Source organism: Scyliorhinus canicula, chromosome 11 (genome assembly GCF_902713615.1).
Source record: "Scyliorhinus canicula chromosome 11, sScyCan1.1, whole genome shotgun sequence".
NCBI lineage: Eukaryota > Metazoa > Chordata > Chondrichthyes > Carcharhiniformes > Scyliorhinidae > Scyliorhinus > Scyliorhinus canicula.
The window spans coordinates 12,217,408-12,243,660 of NC_052156.1; the positions used below are offsets into that span (position 1 = coordinate 12,217,408).

The 26,253-nt window shown below is 48.0% G+C and overlaps 1 long non-coding RNA gene across 1 annotated transcript in view; it reads right to left on the reverse strand.

The window, feature by feature from the left end:
* LOC119973676 overlaps positions 1 to 20,618 on the reverse strand; it is a 42,232-nt gene extending 21,614 nt beyond the window's left edge. The window contains exon 1 of the long non-coding RNA XR_005462368.1: positions 20,554 to 20,618. This is a non-coding gene — a long non-coding RNA (uncharacterized LOC119973676). The remainder of the gene's footprint in view (positions 1 to 20,553) is intronic.
* Positions 20,619 to 26,253: the final 5,635 nt, after the last annotated feature.

The window sequence follows — 26,253 nt, forward strand, 5'->3', positions numbered from 1 at the left end:
AGGCCGCGCTGCACGCATGTCGACGAGACGCTGCCTTTCCAATTCGAGAGCGATGCATCTGATGTCGCTCTGGCCGCCACCCACAACAGGCAGGCAGGTCCGTGGCATTCTTTTCCTGCACCCTCCATGCCTCCAAAATTCGGCATTCCTCCGTCAAAAAGGAGTCCCAAGCCATCATTGAAGCTGTGCGGCATTGGAGGCATGACCTGGCCGGCAGGAGATTCACTCTCCTCACTGACCAACGGTTGGTTGCCTTCATGTTTAAAACACACAGCGGGGGTAAGATCAAAAATGATAAATTCTGGTGGAGGATCAAGCTCTCCACCTACAACTACGAGATTTGTTCCCATTTCATCAAGGCCCACAATCTGCCCTACTCCATTGAGGAAGTCAGGGCGATCACCAGAGAGTGCCAGGTCTGCGCGGAGTGTAAACCGCACTTCTACCGGCCAGACCGTGCGCGCCTGGTGAAGGCCTCCCGCCCCTTTGAACGCCTCAGCGTGGACTTCAAAGGGCCCCTCCTCTCCGCCGAACGGAACACGCACTGCCTCAGTGTGGTCGATAAATATTCCGGATTCCCCTTTGCCATCCATGCCCCGACATGATGTCTGCCTCCGTCATCAAAGCCTACAACACCATCTTCGCTCTGTTCAGCTTCCCCGTCTACGTCCACAGCGACCGGGGATCCTCATTCATGAGCGATGAGCTGCGCCAGTACCTGCTCAACAGGGGGATTGCCTCGAGCAGGACGACCAGCTACAACCCCAGGGGAAACGGGCAGGTGGAGCGGGAGAATGGGACGGTCTGGAGGGCCGTCCAGCTGGCCCTACGGTCCAGAAATCTCCCGGACTCCCGCTGGCAGGAGGTCCTCCTCGACGCACTTCACTCCATTCGGTCGCTCCTGTGCACCGCGATTAATGAAACCCCGATGATCGTCTCTTTGCGAGGATACAGCTACTCCACGCCAACCCGCAGTACGCTTACGTAGCGTACCCCGACAGCCGCCAAGACACAGTCTCCCTCAGGGACCTGGCACCAGCTGGTTCCACCCCCCCCCCCCCCCCCCCCCCCCGGCGCCACTCTCTCTTCCTCTGGCGCACCCCACCGCAGCCCCCACTCCAGGACAATCCGTCCTCCCCTTGCTCCCACCCAGGGATGAAGAGGATTTCGACACGCTCCCGGAGTCACCGAAGACCAAGCCGCTGCCCGAGTCGCCACCAGCACTGTGGCGCTCTCGACGGCAGATCAAGGCACTGGACCGCCTGAATTTGTAATATTATCTGTCATTTTAAACAAAACTTTCTGTATATATTTCTCCACCACCCCCGCTGGATTTTTTAAACAGGGGGTGAATATATATATATGTGTTTTACGGTAAGGCCCCTGTACTACAGGTACGGGGGTAGATCCCTGCCTGCTGGCTCCGCCCAGTAGGGGGTGTATAAATATGTGTGCTCCCCGTACAGCAGCCATTTCATCAGCTGCTGTAGGAGGCCACACATCTTAGTGTAATAAAGCCTCGATTATGTTCTACTCTCGTCTTCTAGTAATTGATAGTGCATTAGTACGAGGAAGAGTTTTTTTCGATACACGAAAGGTAAGAGAGGCAAGAATGGACATTGGACCGGTGGAGGCTGGAGAAGTAGTAATGGGGAACAAGAAAATGGCAGAGGAACTGAATAGTTACTTTACATCAGTCTTCACGGTGGAAAACACCAGCTGCATACCAGAACTTCCAAGAGAGTCGGGGGCACAGGTGAGTGTAGTGGCCATCACTAAGGAGAAGCTTCTGGGGAAACTGAAAGGTCTGAAGGTGGATAAATCACCTGGACCGGTTGGACTACACCCCAGGGTTCTAAAAGAGATAGCTGAGGAGATTGTGGAGCCATTGGTGGTGATCTTTTAGGAATCACTGAAGGCAGGAAGGGTCTGAGAGGATTGGAAAATGGCTAATGTAGCACCCCTGTTTAAGAAGGTGGGGGAGAGGGGGGGGGGGGGGGGGGGAAGGCAGACAACAGGAATTTATAGGTCAGCTAGCCTGACTTCAGTCATTGGTGAGATTTTAGAATCTATTATTAAAGATGGGATTGCGGAGTAGTTAGACGTGCATGATAAAATAGAGTAGAGTCAGCATGGCTTTGTCAAGGAGAGGTCATGCCTGACAAATCTGTTCAGAGTTCTTTGAGGAGATAACAAGGACGTTGGAGGAGAACCAGTGGACGTGATCTATTTGGATATAGAACCCGAGGACGATCCTTTAAAACTGAGATGAGGAGCAATTTCTTCAGCCAGAGGGTGGTCAATCTGTGGAACAATTTGCCGCAGAAGGCTGTGGAGGCAAATCACGGAGTGTCTTTAAGACAGAGATAGATAGGCTCTTGATTAATAAGGAGATCAGGGGTTATGGAGAGAAGGCAGGAGAATTAGGATGAGAAACATATCAGCCATGATTGAATGGCGAAGCAGACCCGATGGGCCGAATGGCCTAATTCTGCTTCTATGTCTTATGGAATCGGGGGGAAACTCTTTGATGGTTGGAGTCACACCTGGCACAAAGGAATGTGGTTGTGGTTGAAGGAGCTAATCATCTCACTTCCAGGACATCACTGCAGGAGTTCCTCAGGGTAGTGTCCTAGGCCCAACTATCTTCAGCTACTTCATCAATGATCTCTCTTCCATAATAAGGTCAGAAGTGGAGATGTTTGCGGATAACTGCACAATGTTCAGCACCATTTGTGACCCCTCAGATAATGAAACAGTCCATGTCTAAAAGCATGGACAATATCCAGACCTGGTCTGACAAGTGGCAAGTTACATTCGTGACACACGGGTGCCAGACAATGACTATCTCCAATAAAACGAGGATTTAACTATCGCACTTGATAATTCAATGGCGTTACCGTTGCTGAATTTTGTTTTTATTCGTTCATGAAATGTGGGCGTCGCCGGCTGTGCCAGCATTTATTGCCCATCCCCAATTGCCCTGGAGGGGGCAGTTAAGAGTCAACCACATTGCTGTGGGTCTGGAGTCACATGTAGGCCAGACCAGGTATGGACAACAGATTTCCTTCCCTAAAGGACATTAGTGAACCAATTGGGTCATCACTTCCCTGGATGAGTGCAGCTCCAACAACAATAGAAGCTCAACATCATTGAGGACAAAGCAGCCTACTTTATTGGAACCTCTTCCACAAACATGCACTCCCTCCACCACCGGCGAACAGTGGCAGCTGTGTGTACCATCTACAAGATGCGCTGCAGTAACTCACCAAGGCTCCTTAGTCAGCACCTTCCAAACCATGACTACTACCATCCTGAAGGACAAGGGGACACCACCACTTGCAACTTCACCTCCAGGCCACTCACCATCCTGACTTGGAAATATATCGCTGTTCCTTCACTGTCACTGGGTCAAAGTCTTGAATTCCCTCCCTAACTGCACTGTGGGTGCACCTACATCGCACGGACTGCAGCGTATCAAGAAGGTGCTCGCCACCACCTTCTCAAGGGCAATTAGGGATGGGCAATAAATGCTGGCCTAGCCAGCGACATCCACACCCGTAAACTAGTTTAAAAAAGAACGGTGCTCTCTAAATGCAATCTTTCTTAAACATCAAGAGTAGAAAAAGATGGGAGCCTTGAATTATAACTGCTCATGGAATAAATACAAAATAAAACTAAAGCCAATTTAGGCTTATAGAGTTTTACAGCACAAAAAAGACAGGCCCATCACCCATCTTGTCAGTGCCAGCCATCAAGCACCTATCTATTAGAATCCCTTTTTCCAGCACTTGCTCCATAGCCTTGTATGCTAGGGCGTTTCACGTGTGCATCTAAATGCTTCTGAAATGTTGTGAGGGTTCCCGCCTCCACCACCCATTCAGGCAGCGGGTTTCAGGTCCCAGACATCAAAGGCGATCATGAGCAAATTTCCAGGAAGCTGAAAATGTAATGAGAATACTTGAATGAGGTAAGGGATGAAAACTTCTTGCCGGTCAAAATACTTTTCACTGTACCTCGGTACACGTGACAATAAACAATAAGGGGAATTGTCTTCAAAATCTTGAAAATGGGCAATAACTAATTATGTTGTGTTTTTAACATGCTGAAACATCTTAAGGCTTTTCTTTTTTTTAAAATAAGAGTACCCAATTGATGTACCGTCAATTACCACGATTCGAGAATGGTGAAACAATCGAGGCTTTATTGCACAAGATGTTGTGCCTCCTGTAGCTGGAATCAGAATGGAAGCAGTACAGGAGAGCATACACTTTTATATGCCACCTGCTGGGCGGAGCCAGCAGGCAGGGATTTACCGTTGTACCTGTAATATACGGGCAGTGCCGTAATACATACAATATATCACTAGTGATGTTTACCACACCAATTTCTTTTCAATCAGCGGGCAATTTAGCGTGGCCAATCCACCTGACCTGCACATCTTTGGGTTGTGGGTAATGGGGAGAATGTGCAAACTCCAAACAGACAGTGACCCGGGGCCGGGATCGAACCCAGGTCCTCAGCGTCGTGATGCAGCAGCGCTAACCACTGCATTACCGTGTCGCCCGTTTTGTTTTTACATTTAGAGTACCCAATTTTTTCCCAATTATGGGGCAATTTCGCGTGGCCAATCCACTGACTCTGCACATCTGTGGGTTGTGGGGAGCGTGACCCACGCAGACACGGGGAGAATGTCCAAACTGCACACGGACAGTGACCCGGGACCGGGATCGAACTCGAGGCTCTTCGTGGGAGCATTCCAAAGTGAAGTATGACATGAGTCACATAACAAACAAAGTAAAATACAGCACAGGAACAGGCCCTTCGGCCCTCCAAGCCTGCGCCGACCATGCTGCCCGTCTATACTAAAATCTTCGGCACTTCCGGGGTCCATATCCCTCTATTCCCATCCTATTCATGTATTTCTCAAGATGCCCCTCAAACGTCAAAGGGAAATATTAGGTTAGATGACCAAAAGTTTGGTCGACGGAGATTAAGGGAGAAAATTCTGGAGTTTGGGCCAATTATAACTGGGAACGCACAAGGGGCCAGATTTAGAGGGAATTAGCAGGAAATGGTGGCTGGGGTATAATGTGGGAAAGTGTGAGATTATCCACTTGGTGTCAGAATGAACAGAAAATCAAAGCACCTTGAATGGAAAGACAGGCTGCAGAATGCCATGTGGGTCAGATGGATCTTAACATAACAAAATTATGCAGATACAGAAAGTAATTTGGACAAAAAAAAACAGGGATGACATGATGGGGCAGTGGCTAGCACTGCTGCCTCAGCGCCAGGGACCTGGGTTCGATTCCGGCCTCAGGTGACTGTCTATGTGGAGTCTGCACGTTCTCTCTCTCCATGTGTGCGTGGGTTTCCTCCCAGTGCTCCGATTTCCTCCCACAGTCCAAAGATGTGCAGGTTAAAATGGCATGATAAAATTGCCCCTTAAGTGTCCAGGGATGTGCAGGTTAGGTGGGGTTACATGGATAGGGCGGGAAGAGGGCTTAGGTAGAGTGCTCTTTCAATGGGCCGAATGGCCTCCTTCTGCACTGTTGCGTTTCTGTGGCTCAGAGATGGGGAGGGATAAGGTTTTGGAGGGATTTCAAAACAAGGATGAGAATTCTAAGTTCATGACGTTGGCTTGACTGGGAGCCAATGACAAACAGCGAGCACAGGGTGATACGGACAATAATACAAATTGGGACACGGATAGCTGAGATTTGGATGTCCTCAAGCTGAGGGAAGGTAGAAGGTGGGTGACCAGCCAGGAATGCATTGGAATAGTCGAGTTTCGAGGTAATGAAGGTAATAAGGCTTTCAGCCGCAGATGAGCTGTGACTGGGGAGAATTCAGGTAACGTTATGATCTTAGTGGTAGTGCGAAAATAATGGGCTGGATTCTCCGCAGCCCCGTGCTGAAATCGCGTTTGGTGCGGTGGCAGGAATCGACGTTCCCGACCAGATCGCGACCGGCGCCGCTCCGGCGATTCTTCGGGCCCCGGAGAATCGCCCGCGCGTCAATCACAGCACACGGCTGGGATGCCATTGCCAGAGGCCTTCCCAGCAATGTTCCGATCCCGACCGGCCAATTTCCTGATGCCGTGGGTCTAACCATGTATGGCTGGTCGGGACTCGGTCCGCGGCCGCCCTGGTGGGGAGGGGGGGGGGAATCCAGCACCTGGGGGGGGGGGGGGGGGGGCCTTATGTGCAACCGGGGCAGCGATCGGGCTGGTCTGATGCAGGGTCGCGCGGCCGATCGGGGGGGCCTCGTTTCTTGGTGATGGCCCGCAGTCCGTGTCCACCATGGTGCTCGGCACGGCCGCTGGAGGCCGGCGGCGTGCACATGCGCGGACTCGGAACCGGAAGTGCGGGGGCCCGTATCCGCAGCCGAAGCTGCGTGAAGCTCCCCAGGTCCCTGCAGTTAAGTGAATCGCTCTTTATTTTTTGCAGGAAACTGGGGAGCGAAACGCCAGCGTTTTTACGCCGGCGTGGGGACAGAACCCCATTTTTGGAGAATCCAGCCTGAGGTTGGTCGCTTCGGATCAAATGAAAGACCCGAATGAAACACCGAAGTTGTAACGAGACTGGCTTAATCTCAGCCTGTTGCCATGGAGAGAGATGGAGCCAATAGTGAGGAATGGAGTTTGGAGCAGGGGCCAAAACACATGGCACAGTCTTCCCAATATTGAATTGGAATGATTTTAAATGTACTTAATGCAATTTTAGAAAATCTACTTTAAACAGACATCTGGCAATTAGCTAATCGTAGAGCCTCCTCCTATAGCAACTGCCAATGTGAAAAACGAGTAACAAAGTCTGTAGATGATCTGTAAATAGGTATCTATTGATCAGGAACTAGACTTTACTAAATTCTCTTCCCCAGATATTTAGTGGCATCAGACTAACTATGTTTTGCAGTGATTGTGGTCTTGGATATTTTTCCAATCCCGATTTTCCAGATCTTCAGGGTATGTTTGGTTATTGTGTTTTCGGGAACTGCTTATTTACTCTTCCTTCTGGGATTGCTTAATTATACACACCCCTGTCTGTATCAACAGGCCGAGGTGGAGATGGTTGACAACTTCAAATTCCTGGGTGCGTACATCACCAAAAATCTGCCCTGGTCCACCCACGTTGACGCTATGACCAAGAAAGCACAGCAGCGCCTATACTTCCTCAGGAAACTAAGGAAATTCAGCATGTCCACATTGACTCTTACCAACTTTTACAGATGCACCATAGAAAGCATCCTATCTGGCTGCATCACAGCCTGGTATGGCAACTGCTCGGCCCAAGACCAGAAGAAACTACAGAGAGTCATGAACACAGCCCAGTCCATAACGCAAACCTGCCTCCCATCCATTAACTCTGCCTACACCTCCCGCTGCCTTGGGAAAGCGGGCAGCATAATCAAAGACCCCTCCCACCCGACTTACTCACTCTTCCAACATCTTTCATCGGGCAGGAGATACAAAAGTATCAACACGCATGAACAGATTCAAAAACAGCTTCTTCCCCGCTATTACCAGACTCCTAAACGACCCTCTCATGGACTGACCTGGTCTCCATGCATCTTCACCCGATGCCTGGGTCTATGTATTTACATTGTGATTTTATGTTTGCCCTATTATGTATTTTCTTTTCATGTATGGAATGATCTGTTTGAGCTGCACGCAGAACAATGGGCGGGATTCTCCCAACGGGAGACTAAGTGCCGACGCCGGAGTGAAAACCGGAGTGTTTCACTCTGGTGTCGGAGGCCGATACTCGCCCCTTATTCTCCCACCCCCGGGGGGCAAGGAGCGGCGCCGCGTCATTTACGCGTGCCGGGCTTTGGCGCCGCGTAAAAGTGGCGCCACATAAATTACGCAGCCATCACCACGTAAATGACGTAACCCGCACATGCGCGGTTGCCGTCCTCCCCGCGGAGGAGTTGGAGTGACCTTGTGGGGCGGCGGAGGAAAGGAGTGCATCTCTCAAAAAGAGGCCGGCCCGCCGATCGGTGGGCACCGATCGCGGGCTAAACCCCTTTTGAGCGCCCCTTTTGTGCTCGATCCCCCCTTCCCCGCCGGCGTGAACACGTCGTATTGGGCAAGCCGCTCGGCCCATCCGGGCCGGAGAATCGCCGCTCGCCCATTACAAACGGCGAGCGGCGATTCTCCGAGCAGCCAGCCGTAAATCTTGGTGTGCCGGTTGGGGGGGGGGGGGGGGGGGGGAATCGCGTGCGGGTGCCAGGGTGGAGTGGCGGGACTCGCCCGGCGCCCCCGCGATTCTCCCACCCGGTGGGTGGGGGGGGGGGGGGGGGGGGGGGAAGAGTAATTGCGCCCAATACATTTCACTGTTCCTCGGTACATGTGACAATAAACCAATCCAATCCAATCTACAATCCATTGCTTATGTGAAAGAGAGTTTGAGTTGGAGCACCATTGTCTCTGGCTATCATTAATCATTCGAGGGGGTCCTGTGGGGTAGTGGGTCGCGTCCCAGCCTCTGAACCAGAAGCTCCGGGTTTGGGTACCACCCAGGAAGTGATGCCAAAGGAGGTGCATTTGCAACCTTCGCAAATCAGGGCAGTACGGTAGCACAAGTGGATAGCACCATGGCTTCACAGCGCCAGGGTCCCAGGTTCGATTCCCCGCTGGGTCTGTCTGTGCGGAGTCGGCATGTTCTCCCCGTGTGTGCGTGGGTTTCCTCCGGGTGCTCCGTTTTCCTCCCGCAGTGCAAAGATGTGCAGGTTAGGTGGATTGGCCATGCTAAATTGCCCTTAGTGTCCAAAAAGGTTAGGAGGGGTTATTGGGTTACAGGGATAGGGTGGAAGTGAGGGCTTAATGTGGGTCGGTGCAGACTCGGTGGGCCGAATGGCCTCCTTCTGCACTGTTATGTTCTATGCAACGCGGGCGAACAGGTTGCAAAATCTTTCCAATACGTGCCAATGGCAGGCAGTAAGAGTTGGAGCGGCTTCTAGTCAGTGACATTAGAAGCAAAGTGGGAGCGGCACCCCCAGAGCTGTAAGCCTCTGCCAACAGACTAGTCTCCTCTTCCAGGAAAAACCTAGTCATGGGACCAGACGGAAGTCTGCCTTGTACACCACTAGGTGTGGGAAGGGAAATGACACTGATCACTTAAACTTGCAGTCAACCAGCAGGAGAACATTTAATATAACTTACTGAATTAATCAATTTACACTAATGTTCCTTACTCTTTACTAAAGGTACGGTGGCTTAGAAAGCATATCTCGGCCTTAAAATGAAGGGCTCCAAAGATGACATTGTGAAAGAGATTATGTAAACTAGGTTTGTATTTCCTGGGTCGTCAATCAGCTCAGAGGATTTCAAAAGATATTAATGGGTAAATTATAAAATTTCAGGTGGCATAAAACCAAGACGCATTGTGAATTGTGAGGCAAGATGGGAAAAGACTTCACGAGAACTTAAGTCAAGGAGTGGATGGACACGTGGCAGATGGAATTGAATGGAGGTGAATGTGAAGGGGTAACATTTTGGTTGGATAAGTGAGGAGAGGTAATACACGACAAAAGGGTAAAATTCAACAGGGGGCACGGGAGCAGAGGGGCCTGGAGGATGCGATGCACACGTCGCTGAAGCTGATAGGGTAGGTTGAGAAGGCAAACAGAACCCTGGGCTTTATCAAGACAGGTGGAGCACAGAAGCAAGTTCCAAGCCATGGTGAACCTTTATAGAACATTGGTTTGTGCTCAACTGGAACGATGGCGGAAGGATATGAAGTCATTGGGGGGGGCAGCACGGTGGCGCAGTGAGTAGCACTGCTGCCTCACGGCGCCGAGGTCCCAGGTTCGATCCCGGCTCTGGGTCACTGTCCGTGTGGAGTTTGCACATTCTCCCCGTGTTTGCGTGGGTTTCGCCCCCACAACCCAAAAAGGTGCAAGCTAGGTGGATTGGCCACTCTAAATTGCCCCTTAATTGGAAAAATGATTGGGTACACTAAATTTATAAAAAAAAAAAAAAAAAAAAATGAAGTCATTGGGCAGGATGCAAAAAAAGATTTACGAGAATGGTTTCAGCGATGGGGAACTGGATGATTCGCCTTGAAGAAGAGAAGATTGAGAGATGATTTGGTAGCGATGTTCAAAAACATCAGGGGTTGAAAGCGGGAAGCGGTTCCCATTGGCAGAAAGTCACAGACTAGACGATAGCGATAAGGTGATTGGCAAAAGAACGAAAGGCAACATGCGGAAAACTTTCTTTTTAAACATGGCGAGTGGTTTGGGTTCTGGAATGCGCCTTGTGTGGATGAGGCAGATTCAATGTGTGGATTTCAAAAGAGAATTGGATAAGCACCGATGGGAAAACAGGGCTGTAGGGAGATGGCAAGGGAGTGGGACTAGTGAATAAGCTCTCGCAGCGAGCCATCACGAATGTGCTGGGCTGAATGGCTTCGTTCTGTGCTGGAACCATTCTACGATTCTACAAAGACCATATATGAAGTCACGTTGTTGCTGCTGTAGTGTTTAGAAATGTATAGATGTAAAAATCATTCAGTGGAATGACAACAGATGTGAGAGGCTTTACTTATCAGGAAAGAATGAACAGGGTGTGGCTTATTTTTCTAAAAAAAGAGAAGATTTATAGGAGGTACTTAAGATTATGAATGCATTTAATTGAATCGATGTAGAGATGTTTCCACTTATTGGAGAGATTAAAACTGGAGGCCATAAATATAAGATACCATTCCAATTCTCTTTCCTGCGCCTAGTAATGCACTAAGGCAGACTCTTGTCTTGTTTCCACAGCTAATAATTCCCAGAACAGGTCCCTAGTCTGTCGCCAGGGGATTATAGTTTGAGGGACGCCGCTCCACATCAAGCGTGGTTGACCAGGAGCCTCTCCTGCTCTTACCGCCAGCCAATGATTTGTGAGGAAGGATTATCAAGTTGATGCACTCATCCTGTTTTGCACCCTAACTGGCCACCAGGTTCTGGGGTGGGACTCGAACCCACAGCATCTGCTTCAGAGGCAGGGACACCACCCACTGCACCACAAGACCTCATGAATAAATCCAACAGGGAGTTCAGGAGGAACTTCCTTATCCAGAGAGTGGTTGGAATGTGGAAATCGCTACCACAAGGAGTATTTGAGGTGAGATGATTAGCATAGATGCCTTTAGGGGGTAGCATTTATGAAGGAGATTAAGGGGCTTCTGATCAGGTTATCTGAAGGAGTTGGGAGAACGCTCAATGGAGTATGAACACCAGGCTGGAACACTTGGGCCACACGGCCTGGTTCTGTGCTCCATATCCTAAATAACTGGGGATTGTACAATAGAATATAGATTCAGTTGTTCTGGCTGAACTAGTTTCACGGCAAGGACAAACAGAGCCTCAAACAGATGGAAGTAATGCTGCCACAGAACCCAGTAATGATAGCAATGTCCCATATTGTGTCCGGTTTTACTCATTATACGGTCAGAAAAGATACAGCATTGGAAATATTTCAGGTTGAAGAAAATGAAGATGGAAGGGAAAAATGTAAGAAGACCCCTCCAGTGGAGTAGGAGGCCATTTGAGACCATCAAGTCTACACTGACCCTCTGAAAGAGCACCCAGTCTAGGCCCACCCACTCACCCTATCCCCGCAACCCAGTAACCCCACCTAACCTTCTGGATACGAAGGGGCAATTTTTTTATCATGGCCAATCCACCTAATCGGCACTTCTTTGGACTGTGGGAGGAAACCGGAGCACCCGGGGGAAACCCACGTAGACACGGGGAGAACATGCAGGCTCTGCACAGACTGTGACCCAAGGCCGAATTGCACCCAGCTCCCTGGTGCTGCGAAGTAGCAGCACTAACCAATGTGCCGCCCATGAATGATATAGAAAAGGATAGTCGCAACGCTGCCGGGTGATCACATCATCGTCAATAATGTTTTTCAATAATTGCTGGACCCAAAAGCCAGGGTTTTCTGTTTCTGCACTTGCCAATTCCACTTTAATGTGAAAAAATCGCAGGCTAGCAGGCTCTGAAAGTCTACGCCCAACAATCTCCTGAGTAAATGCTTCAAAAACGTCACAACTAAAACTTTAGTGGCTGACCTGCAGCTCATCCAAGCTTCAGGTGCCGTAATTTGGGAACCTTGGTTACATCAGCTTTCTCGGACTTCCAAATCGTAAGCTTCTGATGAACCATTTCCTTTTGACTTCATCCCTGTTGTCCTTTTCAAACTCATGATGAGGAGATGTTTCGCCATGTCAAGCACAAGTGACTGCTCGTCAGGCGTAAATGGTTACCATGGTGATAAGATTCAAAATGGTGGACTGTTGAAAGTTAAAGGAACATCACGATGCTCAGGACCAGAAAACACGATCTGGTCGATACCAAATACAGTTCGCCATCCATTTCCCTCAACTGTTTTGTTCTCCAAGTGTCAATACTTTAAAATGACTAATGGTCCCAACAGTCAGCACTCTTGCACGGTGTTAACAGCTCAGAAACAGACCTTTAGATCTAACAGGTCCATATCAGTGTTTTAAAATTTGTTTTTATTTTTCCAATTAAGGGGCAATTTAGCGTGGCCAATCCACCTACCCTGCACATCTTTGGGTTGCGGGGGTGAAACCCACGCAGACACGGGGAGAATGTGCAAACTCCACAGGAACAGTGACTCGGGGCCAGGATCGAACCCGGGTCCACGGTGCCGTAAGGCAGCAGTGCTAACCACTACGCCACCGGGCCGCCCAGACCCATGTCAGCGTTTATGCTCCACATGAGCCTCCTCCTACCCTTCTTCATCTAATGGCATCAATATATCTTTCCATTTCTTTCTCTCTCTCATGTGCTTGCTTCCCCTTCAGGTTCCAGCATCTCTGCCAAATCCTCAACTATCCCTTGTGTTAGTGAATTGCACATTCTAATTATTCTCAGCATAAAGAGGCTTCTTCTGAGTTTGCTATTGGATTTATTAGCGCCTATCTTACATTTATGGACACTAGTTAGTTCAGGTCCACCCCCACCCTCCCCACCCCTCTGCCGCCCCTCCCCAACTCCTCTTCCGCCCCCTCCAACCCCTCTTCTGCCCCCCAGCCCCCTTCCACCCCTCCCCACCCCCATCCCTCTTCTGCCCCCACCTCTCTTCTGCCCCCCACCTCTTCCCACCCCCCTTCTGCCCCCCACCTCTCCCCACCCCCACCTCTCCCCATCCCCCCTTCTGCCCCCCACCTCTCCCCACCCCTATCTCTCCCCACCCCCACCTCGCCCCACCCCTCTTCTGCCCCCACCTCTCCCCACCCCTACCTCTCCCCACCCCTCTTCTGCCCCCCACCTATCCCCACCCCTCTTCTGCCCCCACCTCTCCCCACCCCTCTTCTGCCCCCCACCTATCCCCACCCCTCTTCTGCCCCCACCTATCCCCACCCCTCTTCTGCCCCCCACCTCTCCCCACCCCTCTTCTGCCTCCCACCTCTCCCCACCCCCCCACCCCTCTTCTGCCCCCACCTCTCCCCACCCCTCTTCTGCCTCCCCACCACTCTTCTGCCCCCCCACCTCTCCCCACCCCGTCTTCCGCCCCCCGCCACCCCTCTTTCCGTCCCTCAAATGGAATCATTGATTCTATACTGACCCGATCAAACCCTTTCAAAATGTTTTTTAAAATCTCCATCACGTCACCCATCAGCTTTTTCACATCTGGAAAGAACCACAGCTTGCTCAACCTTCTCTGATAGTATAGCCTCAACAGTTCAGTATCATCCTCGTAAATCCTTTTTGTACCTTCCCCAGTGTCTCTTTATTATTTTTATATGGAAATGTGAGCTGTTGTTCATAGTTCTCCAAGTGTGGTCTCACCAAGGTATGTACAAGTGTAGCAAGATGGATCTGCTTTTCAGTTCTATTCTGGAAATGACCCCCAGTGTTTTATATTTCTGTTAGTCTTATTCTCCTAACGATGTGTATCTACTCTGCATACCCTGATCACACTGCTCCTCCTACAGATACTTCTTTCCCAAGGAGTGCCCGCCCTCCTCACTCTTCCGACCAAAAAGGTACCACCTCACACTTATCTTCACCCTTGTGTGTAGCGTTCGTTCACCCTTTGTGTGTAGCGTTACTTATCTGTCCATCCATCTGGCCTCTTCATCACATGACCCATTATCACTCTTACATCTTTTGTTGCAGCTGATACACCCCATTAAACGGTAAGGGTAGGAAAGAAGAGTTATATTGGACTCAAAACATTAAGTCTCTTTCTCTCTCCACAGACGCCAAGCCTCATCATTCTCGGATTGATTCCAGATCTCCAGCATCTGCAGTATTTTGTTTTTGTTACAATTGGTTGAGGGAACCCAGGTTCAAACCAGTAAAAAAGGTAGGGCTGATACCAGGAGGGGCACCTTCGTGAGCGGCACGGTCGCACAGTGGTTAGCACAGTTGCTTCACAGCTCCAAGCTCCCAGGTTTGATTCCCGGCTTGGGTCACTGTCTGCAGAGTGTGGTGGTATGATTAGCATAGCTGCCTGCCATTGGTGCAGAACACCGGCTTACCATTGGCCCTGGTCGGTCATGTGCCTCTCGACCGGTTGGTTGAGACCAGTCATGTGACGGCTCCCTGATTGGTCGAGAGGCTGAGTTAATCCTGCCTCCAGGGCGGGGTATAAATACCCAGTACTCCCGGCGGTCGTCCTTATACTGTAATCGACCGCAGGGCTTAACATCTAGTAGATTAAAGCCATACTTTTGTTCAGCAACTCTTCACGCGTTCAATTGATGGTACATCACAGAGTCTGCATGTTCTCCCTGTGTCTGCGTGGGTTTCCTCCGGGTGCTCCGGTTTCCCCCCACAAGTCCTGAAAGACGTGCTGTTAGGTGAATTGGATATTCTGAATTCTCCCTCCGTGTACCCGAACAGGCGCCGGAGTGTGGCGACTAGGGGCTTTTCACAGTAACATCACTGCAGTGTTAATGTAAGTCTGCTTGCGACAATAAAGATTATTATTATTATGGAGAGAGTGATCAACATTTGGAATTAACTTGGGGGCGAGAACCTGGAATCAGGTTGACGAACTTTAGGCGATTAACGCTCAGGAAATCAGCCTCGGTCACTGGAGGAAGGCACAGTTGGGGCGGGGGGGGGGTAGAAAGAAGTGCTTTTTAGTCTTACGGAAGCAGATTCAAAAGTTTTGTTGAGGTAAGTTGAAATGTTTGGACAGGGGTTGGTCCGTTGTTTCGGGAAATGGCAATGTTTGCGTGGAAGTGGAAAAATCTGCAGCGTAGCCGAGGCCTTTCTTCCAGAACCCGAAATTCCTTGTCGGGATCTTGAACCCAATACTGAGAATTTGGAAATAAAAACAGAAATTGTATGCTTGGAAAGGGGCATGGGGCAGAACTATCACTGTCTTTGCAATCTTCCACCCTCATCCACACCCCCCCCAAGCATATAGTTCATCACATTTCTATCCCTCTTCAGTCCTGAAGTCATACAGACCCCAAACGTTAACTCTTTCCACTGTCAAACCTGCTGAGTTGATCCGGAATTTTCTGTTTTTATTTCCGAATTCTCAGTATTGGGTTCAAGATCCACCAAGGAATTTCGATTTTGTGGAAACTGCACCTCAGCTACGATGCAGGTTTTCCTATTTCCACACAGACCTCCCCATGTCGCCGAATCAATGGGCCAACCCTGTTCAACTTAACCTCAACAAAAAGTTTCTGAATCAGCTTTCACAAGACTGAAAAACACATCTCCCCCCCCCCCACCCCCCATCCCCCGTCCCCCCCTGCACCACCACCCCCCATCTGCCCCTTGCTCCAGTGTCTGATCCTGATTTCCTGAGCCTTAATCGCCTGAAGCTTTTAAAATGATAATTAAGTCTGGGAAAACATCTGGGGGTAGAGTTTCTGCTTTGGGCGCGCACAAAATTGTGCTCAAAATGTGCTTGAAATTGAATAGGTTAGGTTCGGCTTCACAACGCCAATCAGAATCATCTGCAAATTCACAAATGTAAAAATTTTCCCCCAACCAACATGATCAGGCAATGTAGTAGACATTCACTGCTTTAAAAAGTATTTGTTGAAGCACTTAAGAGGGGTAACCTGGTGCGGTTTCTGAATGCAGTTAAAATGCCTAGGCCTCCGCCTTTGAGTAGCCTGATTTAAGAATCACGAGACATGACATTTTTAAAAACCTATGGCAGTTAACAGTTCCAATGGTGTACAGTAGTCAGTTTCTTCATAAATTAAGTATCACTTGATGGAATTTGGGCAAATTGAAATTGAATAAGATCAGCATAAACACCAACCTAACTGGATTTCGGCACAAATTCTTGACATTTAAAATGCTTCAATCCGTTGTACTAGCTCCTGTAGATTCCATCTGGATTGCGTTGATATGATTGGCCAAAACCCTGTCCCCGCACCCCCATACGAAACCTTTGTGACACAGAGGGAGAAATCCTGACCCCCACGCCTGTGTTGCTATTGTTCCTCCATCGTCACAAACAATGCAACAGTTGTGCAGCGAACGGGTGTCAGGCGTAACTTCAGCTAACTGGCAATGTGGCAATTTATTTGTTAAAAACTCTAATTAAGCCTTCGGAGGTGCAGACAGCAAATATATTGCTTGACACAACCAATTATAGCGAGCCGGAATGCCCAGCATTTGGACGCACAAAGCGAACTGGCACACTCTCTCCCCTGTTCAACGAGAAGCTAAGTGTAAGTGACTACTCCCTCTGCTGGGGCCCACTGAAGTACTCACATCTCAGGAACACGGGCGGTAGAGATTTATGTTACTCTTTTAAATAGACTCCTTCATTTCTATGAATGATCAAATACAACGTTAAAAAAAAAACAATGAGAACACTGGGCCGGGCACCAGGAATGTGAAACATTCATTTCAAGAGCAGTACATTTTGTTTGTAGCTGGATATAAATTTGGTATAATACTCCCAATTCCTGCACTTTTAATGGACTGTACTTACATAGAACATACAGTGCAGAAGGAGGCCATTCGGCCCATCGCGTCTGCACCGACCCACTTAAGCTCTCACTTCCAACCTATCCCGTAACCCTCATATCACCTTTTTGGGCAACTTATCATGGCCAATCCACCTAACCTGCACGTCTTTGGACTGCGGGAGGAAACCAGAGCACCCGGAGGAAACCCACGCAGACTCTGCACAGTGACCCAGCGGGGAATCGAACCTGGCACTCTGGAGCTGTGAAGCCACAGTGCTAGCCACTTGTGCTACCGTGCTGCCCTTGTCTCTAAATAGCTTGGATGGTGTGCTGCTCAGCTCGTGGATGAGAGTCAGTTTTCCAAGTCCATATGACCCTACTCTAGTTCTGCAGAAGGGTCATTTAGGCTCGAAACATTAACTCTGTTTCCCTCTCCGTAGATGCTGCTTGACCTGCTGGGTTTATCCAGCATTTCCCACTTTCATTTCAGATTGCCAGCATCTGCGGTATTTTACTTTCATTGGAGTTAAATAGGTCTGCTGATTGGACCTGGACTTTGCTATGCTGACAATTCGAAATGCTACATAGCTGAGCATTTCTAAGCGTTGGCTGAAACAAACTTATAATATTAATGATCTTTATTGTCACAAGTAGGCTTACATTAACACTGCAATGAGGTTACTGTGAAAAGCTCCTAGTCCCCACATTCCGGCGCCTGTTCGTATACGCGGAGGGAGAATTCAGAATGTCCAAATTACCCAACAGCACGTCTTTCAGGACTTGTGGGAGGAAACCGGAGCACCCGGAGGAAACCCACGCAGACACATGGAGAATGTGCAGACTCCGCGCAGACAGTGACCCAAGCCGGGAATTGAACCTGGGACCCTGGAGCTGTGAAGCAACAGTGCTAACCGTTGCTACCGTGCAAAAAAAAGGGAAGAAACTTGATGACTTCTACAGAGAAGATACCTATTAAATCTCACTGCCAGGCTAAAACTTTGCACGTCAATGTGCTACAGTGGGATAACAGTGTTTCCCACCCCTCCCCCCACATGCAATCAACAAAATAGCCAGGTAACTTCCTAAAGTAAGCACAATTCGAGGTTTCTCTTTCTTTTTCCCAATTTCTGCAGATCTCTTCATTCCAGAACTGAAGGGGAACTAAACAGCAACTCGAGTCTGGACTTTGGAATCAGCAGAAAAAAGCTTTATCCACATTAAAGTTTCCGATGAAGAAATTATGCCATTGCACAAAACCAAAACAAGTTTATCTTTCCTTGAAATCGAACGATTCTCAGCTCAAGGGTCCATGAGTTGGTTTGAAATATTACTAACAACAACAAAAAAAAGCTTGATTACCATCAATTAATCGCGAGGTGCCTTTTACAAAGGACTACCTCTCACCTCCCAGGATTGAACCCTCTGGAATCTCAAGTATGCCACTGGAAACAAATCCACCGGAATTCCAGCCAGGTTAAGGAGGGGGGGGGGGGGGGGGAGGTCGGGAGAAGTTTTTATTCTGCACAGCCCAGGATGTGAGTAGGAGGGGGGCAATTTTCCACTGAGTTGTGCGATTCTTGGAAATCAGAGCTGTCCCCAAAAAGGGTGGCCGAGTGACGAATCTCTCTCTGCTGACCGCATGTTGGCAACTCACAAAAACTTATTTTTTTTTTCGGTTTGAGGGTTAACCGAGATGATCGAGCTTCGAAATGAGTCAAGCAGAAAGCACGCAAGCCTCAAACTGGGAAATGACACTTTTAAATGTGCTCCACCGCGACGTGCCTGGGGTGATATTAACCTTGATCTCTTTGGCATGGCATCTGAACATTCAAGCTGCCAAAACTTTCAATTAAAACAGCAGTTGGCACAGCTCTTGTTTTGGGTTTTTTTTCTGGGGGGAGGTTGGGATTTTTTTTGTGGGGGGGGAGGAAACAACATCTTGGAGATGTGCAGGTGGGGGGGGGGGGGGGGGTTGCTGTCATAGGTGATGACTACACCTATGCATGTGGCCCAGGACTGCCCTGGAAATATCCTCTGACCAGCACAAGGTACAGTTGATTTCCCCAGCAAACAAATTCGCTGACAACTGTCCTCTTCGGGAAACTTTAACCAGCTCCACTCCAATTAGCCTCAAGTAGCTCTGAGTTTCCGTTTCAGAAAATGAACTGATGTTCTGAAATGCTGTACGCTGGCAAACTGGTCATTCTCTCTCTCTCTCTCCCCCCCACCCCCCTCTCTCCGGCTGGCTCAAATGTAAAGTGGCAATTTTCTGATTGGCTGCACGCGAAATGCCATGCATTTAAGACACACACATCCATTCGGGAGTAGCTTTTAAATAAATATGCGAGTACACATGCACACAAAAACAAACACACGCGGCTGGGTTTGCAAATAAACACGACTGGCAAATTAAATGCAAAGATTTTAGAACGCATCAATCTGCCCCTGTCTGGTACAGGCGCCTGTCCCGCTCGTTTTGACTCAAGTCTGCAGCCAACCCCAAGGCACAGTGAAAACACACACACACACACACACACACAAAACTCCGCGCCACCAGCAATTAAAACTCCGAAAAGAAAAAAAACTTCTGGAGCAGAAAGGGGGCGAGCGTTCTGTGCAGGCGACAGCCACCCTGAACCGTTCAAGAGTTTAAACCTCTGGAAAGATGACATTGATTGACAACCACGCTGAGTGCTGGCTCTGAAATCATGTGTACATCAAGGGTAAACCTGTAAACAGTCGTGTCTAGTCATGGACCATACATTTGCCAAAGGTTTTTTTTGGGGGGGGGGGGAACAAGAGGGAGGATCAGCATTCAAATCCACCCCCCCCCCCCAAAAAAAAGTTCCCCGGAAAAAAAAACTTTCAAAACTTCTCAAAACTTATTTTAAAAAATTTAAAATAATTCGGGCAAATGGCAGTAATTTATTTAATTTATATATTCGTAATTAACATATTGCAGATGTGTTTCGAATAATCCATCTAAAAAAAAAGCTTGGGACATGAATCTGCCTTAATCAACATTGCAAATCTCCCCAAGTGAATTTCTACATACATGCATTACTTGTGTTATTATTCATAAAGACAGCCATAAAAAGTTACCGAGTGGTGATGCCAGCGAACCCAGCAACATTTCACCCAAGACAAAGTGATTAAAATATAAATTTTTCATTCAATATTTTGCACTTGGAAGTTTCATTCACTCTCTGGGCTGCAAGACCAAACTATCCAGCTCACAACAAACACCATCACAATGCAACATTTCTTCTTAAAAAGATAAATTTCTGGCGACGATTTTACTTTTTAAAGATTAAGCCACATTTGAAAGAAAACGCTCACCAGACTGACATGACCTAAAACTGAAATTGACTAAAAATCGATTGGAGTTGCAAAAAGTGACACACACACACACAAACCTCAGTTTATGATTACATCGGGTGTAATAAGTTGCATCTCCCATTTCAAACACACAGCCAAGCTCTGGGTCTACCACCGATTTAAAGTAATTCCCACTTCCTTATTTTTCGACTTTTGCAAAAAATTAAAATTACCATCACAACCAAATTAAATAACGCACCGATTTGTCCTTAAGTTTGCACAGGTTTGGAAAAAAAAATCCACTAACCCCAGCCAACAAGCAGGCAGGGTCGCTGCAGCTCCAAGTAAAGGGAGAGGAAAAGAGAAGAGGGAGGTTTGGTGGGAGGTTTGAGTGAGGTGGGGGGGGGGGGGGGGGGGGGGGGGGAGGTGAAGGGAGGAGGGGGGGGGGGGGGTCTCCGTTTAAATGTAGAAAATATGAATCAGTTCCTCACTCGATGATCACTGGATTCAATTCACTGTACGCCGTCATCATTGGGTGTAAAGGCGTTTAACTCGCTCTATTCATACACAAACACTCACACACTCTCTGCCAAATGCATAACATAGTTATGGTATTAAAGCATAGTCGAAAAAGCAGTTGTGTCAGAGGATCCCGCCCCCTGCACCGCTCTTGATTGACACTTAGTGGGCAAGAAATCGAGATCTGGATTCAAATTGGTATTTGGAAGTTACTGACTGGGGCTCTTAAAGGGGAAACACACTTTTGACCTTTTAAAGGGGCAATGTCCAATGGAGTTCAGTTTTACAGGAGATCATTGCAGCCTGTTTTGTTTTTTTTAAAATCTTATAATCATTCTCTTTGTCCTCTCAAACTGGTGTGTGATGATGCAATTGTCACATTTGTCCCAGCAGATTATTCTTTATTTTTCGAAAAACAACTTTTGCCCCCAAACTTAGGGGTAACCCCACCCACACTCTTCCGCCACCCCCCCCCCCCACCCCACCCCCCAGGAAAATCAATCAAAATAGTCCCAGCACTCCATCTGCTCCAATGACCGACCTGCGCAGTCTTTCTATTTGAGTTTTTGGAGCATATTGTTTCTTTTGCTCAGTTAAGACCTCTTTCACCCCCCCCCCCCGCCCTCCCCACCACTCCCTGCAACGCCTCCCACCGACTATGCGCAAAACCTTGCCTGCTCCCTGACCCCCCCTCCCCTCATCACCCCATGCACACCACTCCCCCCCCCCCCCCCACCTCAATCCGGCTAATAACCTCTCTGTGGCAGCAGTGCAGCCAAATGCTACTGTTTTCCATCTGTCACGTCCCCTTTGCCAAGTTCAAAGATCTCCTCTTTGGAACTGCTTGCTCCGTGTTTGTGTTTTCCTGTGCTGTCGAGAGATGCCACATGTTCATTGACCTCGGTTAAAAATTTAGAAAATGGGCAGCACGGTGGCGCAGTGGTTAGCACTGCGGCCTCACGGCACCGAAGACCCAGGTTCGATCCCGGCCCCGGGTCAAGTCCATGTGGAGTTTGCACATTCTCCCCGTGTTTGCGTGTGTTTCACCCCTACAACGCAAAGATGTGCAGGTTAGGTGGATTGGCCACGCTAAATTGCCCCTTAATTGGAAAAAAATAATTGGGTACTCTAAAAAAAATTTTAAAGTTTAGAAAATTGGCATGTGGATTGGTTCTGAAAGGGTTCATTACAGATTCATCATTTAAGCCTGACCTGACTTTTAAACAAAAAAAAACTGCAGATCAGAATCTGGGTAAATAACTTTGACAAGATTCAGTGTAAAAGAAGCGAGGGAACAATTTTAGCGGATAAAAGCAAAATACTGCGGATGCTGGAAATCTGAAATAAAAACAGGAAATGCTGGGTAAACTCAGCGGGTCTGGCAGCATCTGTAGGGAGAGAAAAACAGTTAACATCTCAAGTCCGTATGTCTCGTCTTCAGAAGTGGAGAGGGATTGGAATGTGATGAATTATGCACTTGGAGAGGGGGGTGGTGGGGCAGAATGGAAAGTAAATGACAGGTCAGAGATAAGAAGAGATTGACAAATATGCCATGAGCATGAAACAATGGGTCTGTTCACGGTGCCATTGGGGACTGACGGGTGTTAATAGTGGCAAAGGTAGGGTCGCAGAATGTGTCAATAGCAGAAGAGGTCAGTATTCAGTGGGAGCAATGCTGAACAACAAGGGACAATGTAAGCAACTTGCTTCAGTTATTCAACAGCAACAGAGGGCAAATGGAATATCTTCAAAGGTGCGGTGTTGAGTGGCAAGGATACATATACTTCACACAGCAAAAGCTGAGACTAAACAACCACAACTTCAACAGTTTATTAAACAAATCAAAAATGAAAGAATAAGCTGACTTCTATTGACCCTGCATGTCTGGCGATGATGGGCGGCACGGTAGCACAGTGGGTAGCACTGCTGCTTCACAGCACCAGGAGTCCCAGGTTTGATTCCCGCTTGGGCCACTGTCTGTGCGGAGTCTGCACGTTCTCCCCGTGTCTGCGTGGGTTTCCTCCGGGTGCTCTGGTTTCTTCCCACAAGTCCAGAAAGACGTGCTCTTCGGTAATTCGGAATTCTTCTCCGTGTACCTGAACAGGAATGTGACGACTAGGGGCTTTTCACAAAAACTTCATTGCAGTGTTAATGTAAGCCTACTTGCAACAATAAAGATTATTATAAAAAGATTATTATTATAAAACATAGTTCCAATAATCGACTGCTAATTCATCTCCATTGTCGACCAAGTTATAAAAATGTAACATTCCCAAAAGCATTTCACTCATTCTTTTAGCCTTTTGTAATGCTATGTTAGGAATCATGCATTTATAAAAGTGGACAATTATATGGTTCATAATTTTGTCGTCTCGGTATCTATTCTCACTAATTGAATCAGCTAATTGGTTGATTCTCCATGGCAATGCGTCGGCCAATGAGAGTCCATTTACCAACCAATTGGAACTCTCTGTTCCCGCCGACAGCACAACCGTGCCTATGGGTTTCCTAGTGGCCTGGGGTGGCTTCAGTGGGGAAAACCATTGACAAGTGATGGAAGTAGAGGAGCCCACCGCCAGCAGATGGCGTGCCCAAGAACCCAGCCCTTGGTATTCTTGCAAACTGTCCTGATGAGTGCAAGATGAAAAGCTTCAACGACATGTGTCTTTTTTTTGACAACACTCAAGCTTTGTACATACCAAACAACCAGGAGGCTGTTCTGTTGCCTGTGCCTAAAAAGAGCAAATGTGTGTCTTATGATAGAGATCATGTGGCAGGGCAGCCATAAACAATGAACACTTAGAGACAGATGATAAAACAGCATGTATGTTTTGCATTTTGAGCATATTTTATTTGAGGGAACATCGAGTCTACAGCATAGAAACAGACCATTCACTCCACTGAGTCCACGCAGACCTCTACTATCCACGCTAACTTTCTCCTGCTCATCTGTGCCTAACCCCATCAGAATATCCTTCTGGTCTTTTCTTCCTCCCTGGTGCCAGCCACTCTTTGAACTCAAGAGGTTTCTCCTGAATAACATCTCTGATTCAGCGGTGACCATCTTACTTTGGTTGTCACAAGTTTTGGTCTCCTCCACAATCTTTCCTTCATCTGTCACATCAAACCTTGCATGTGATCTGAAACACTTGCAATCAGGCCAACCCCCAACTTCACCTTTCCAGTGTCACGCAGCCACGGGGAAGGTTTCCTCTGGTCAGTGTGGGGAAAATTCACAGTGGCAGTCCCAGTGGAGAGCACGACTTAAAGGCGTCAGAATTTAATGCTATTTCAAAGACCTGCACAGTTCCCACTGAGAGCTTGAGATTGGTGGATTCTTTTCTTGTATGTTGGAGTCAAATGAAGATTTTCCATGTTACCTCTCTGGTAAAACCACAAAAATATTGATGATCTTTATAAGACAAAGTGAGTGAGGTGATGAAAATTATCTCCTCGGGTGGCAATTAAGTAATTACACTTTTGAAACTCATGCGCAACTTTAAGATAGCAGTCCCAGGGCATAGGAAAAGTGGAGCTTTTCTCTCCCTCAGCTGTCCCTCCTGTCTACAGTCTATGAGGACTGGGTAACTTCTTCATTCTCCCTGGGTGTCTCACCTCCTGTCTCCCACTTCGCGCTTCCCCCCCAATCACCACCCCAACCCCCCATCAATCCCGTGTCCCAACTCATCTCCGTCTCACTGAATCTGAAGAAGAATTGAAGAAAGGAGCCAGGAAGAATCGGAATAATGGAAGAAACCAACAGTGCAGGGCCACCAAGAGCAGAATGAGTGGAAGAGAAGGCGAGATCAATCAGGGTGTCGTGATAAGAAGCTTGAATTTTCCAGGTTGGAAGGGGAATGGGACACCTGAAGGAGGTAAGGATTTCCATGAGTTAGCAGTCCTGAGGTAAAATGAAGATTCTGCTTGAGGTAAAGACAGGAAACCTCATAGGAGCACTACAAGTCTCAGAGTCATTAGAATCAATCAAGTACATGCTGGTCCTCTGCAGAGGAATCTAATCAGTCCCAGTCACCTACTCTTGGGGAGATCTTGGGGTAATGTCACTGAGCCAGTTATCTACAGGCCCAGGGAAATGCTCTGAAGACATGGATTCAAATCCCTCCAGGCCACCAGTGGTATTTAAATTTAATACATTAAATCTGGAATTGAAAATTTGTCTCCACAATGGCAACTATGAAACTATCACTGATTGTCGCAAAAACCTGTGGTGATATGCATCACTGTAAATACACAAGAGGTTAATGTAAATACAGTAAGACTGAGTAAACACTAGAGGGAGCACCAGAGACATCATGACATGCAGACATACAGCGAATGAACACATAGAATAGGACACGACCAATGGGCAGTCAAGACACCCAGAGGTGACACTACCACAAGGGGGCATTTACACAACCCATGTAAAAGGACAGGGCACACATGCTCTGTCTCTTTCTACAGGTGAGAAGCACAGGGGCAGATCAGAAGCATCACACCTACCGCATGGCTAGAGCAGACTGGTTAATTAAACTGAGTTTCGATAACAAGATTAGCAGGAGAGTTGACCTCAAGTAGGAGAATTGTTAACTGTTCAATAAATGTGTTAAACCTATCTCCAAGTCTGAACCTTCCTTTGTCAGAGCATACATCAAGGAAGCAGCTTATGCTACATGAAGAAGCATAACACAACAAAACCCATCAGTTTCAGGGAGGGAAATCTGCTGTCCTTATCCGGTCTGTATTATATGTGACTCTAGATCCATAGCAATGTGCCCGAAGGGAGGAATAATTCTCAAGTCACAGCGTCTTTCTTGTATCCTATCCAGGAGTTCGTGAGAAGTTTTGGAAGAACTGTGCCAAGTATTCAAGTTTTGCATAGACATGTCTTTTTTCAAAGTTAAAAGTCACTGAGTAGAAAAGAAGAGGTTGGCATGGAACAAGGAAACAGCTTTATGAATGTAATAATAATATAATCTTTATTAGTGTCACAAATAGGCTTACATTAACACTGCAATAAAACTACTATGAAAATCCCCTAGTTGCCACACTCCAATGCCTGTTCGGGTACACTGAGGGAAAATTCAGAATATGTGTAGGTGTTCGATGTGTGTGTGTGTTTGCAGGCGCTTGTGTTTGTGTGAGCGCACGTGTGTGATGCGTGTGAGTGCGTGTTTGTGATGTGCGCGTGCGTGCATGTGTGTGTGCGTGCATGTGTGTGTGATGTGCGTGTGCGTGCATGTGTGTGGGCGGTGTGTGCGCACGCACATGTTTGTGGGTGCGGGTGTGAGTGCAGCTTTGTGTGCATGTGGGCGTGCGTGTGTGTACGGGGGTGTGTGAATGCGCACGCATGTGTGGGTGCACCCACGGCATGTGTGTGTGCCCATGTGTGCATGCACATGCATGTGCATGTGTATTTGTGTGCACGGACATGTGCGCATATGTGTGTGTGGAAATTGACTGATATCAGGAACACCAACAGTTCACTTGC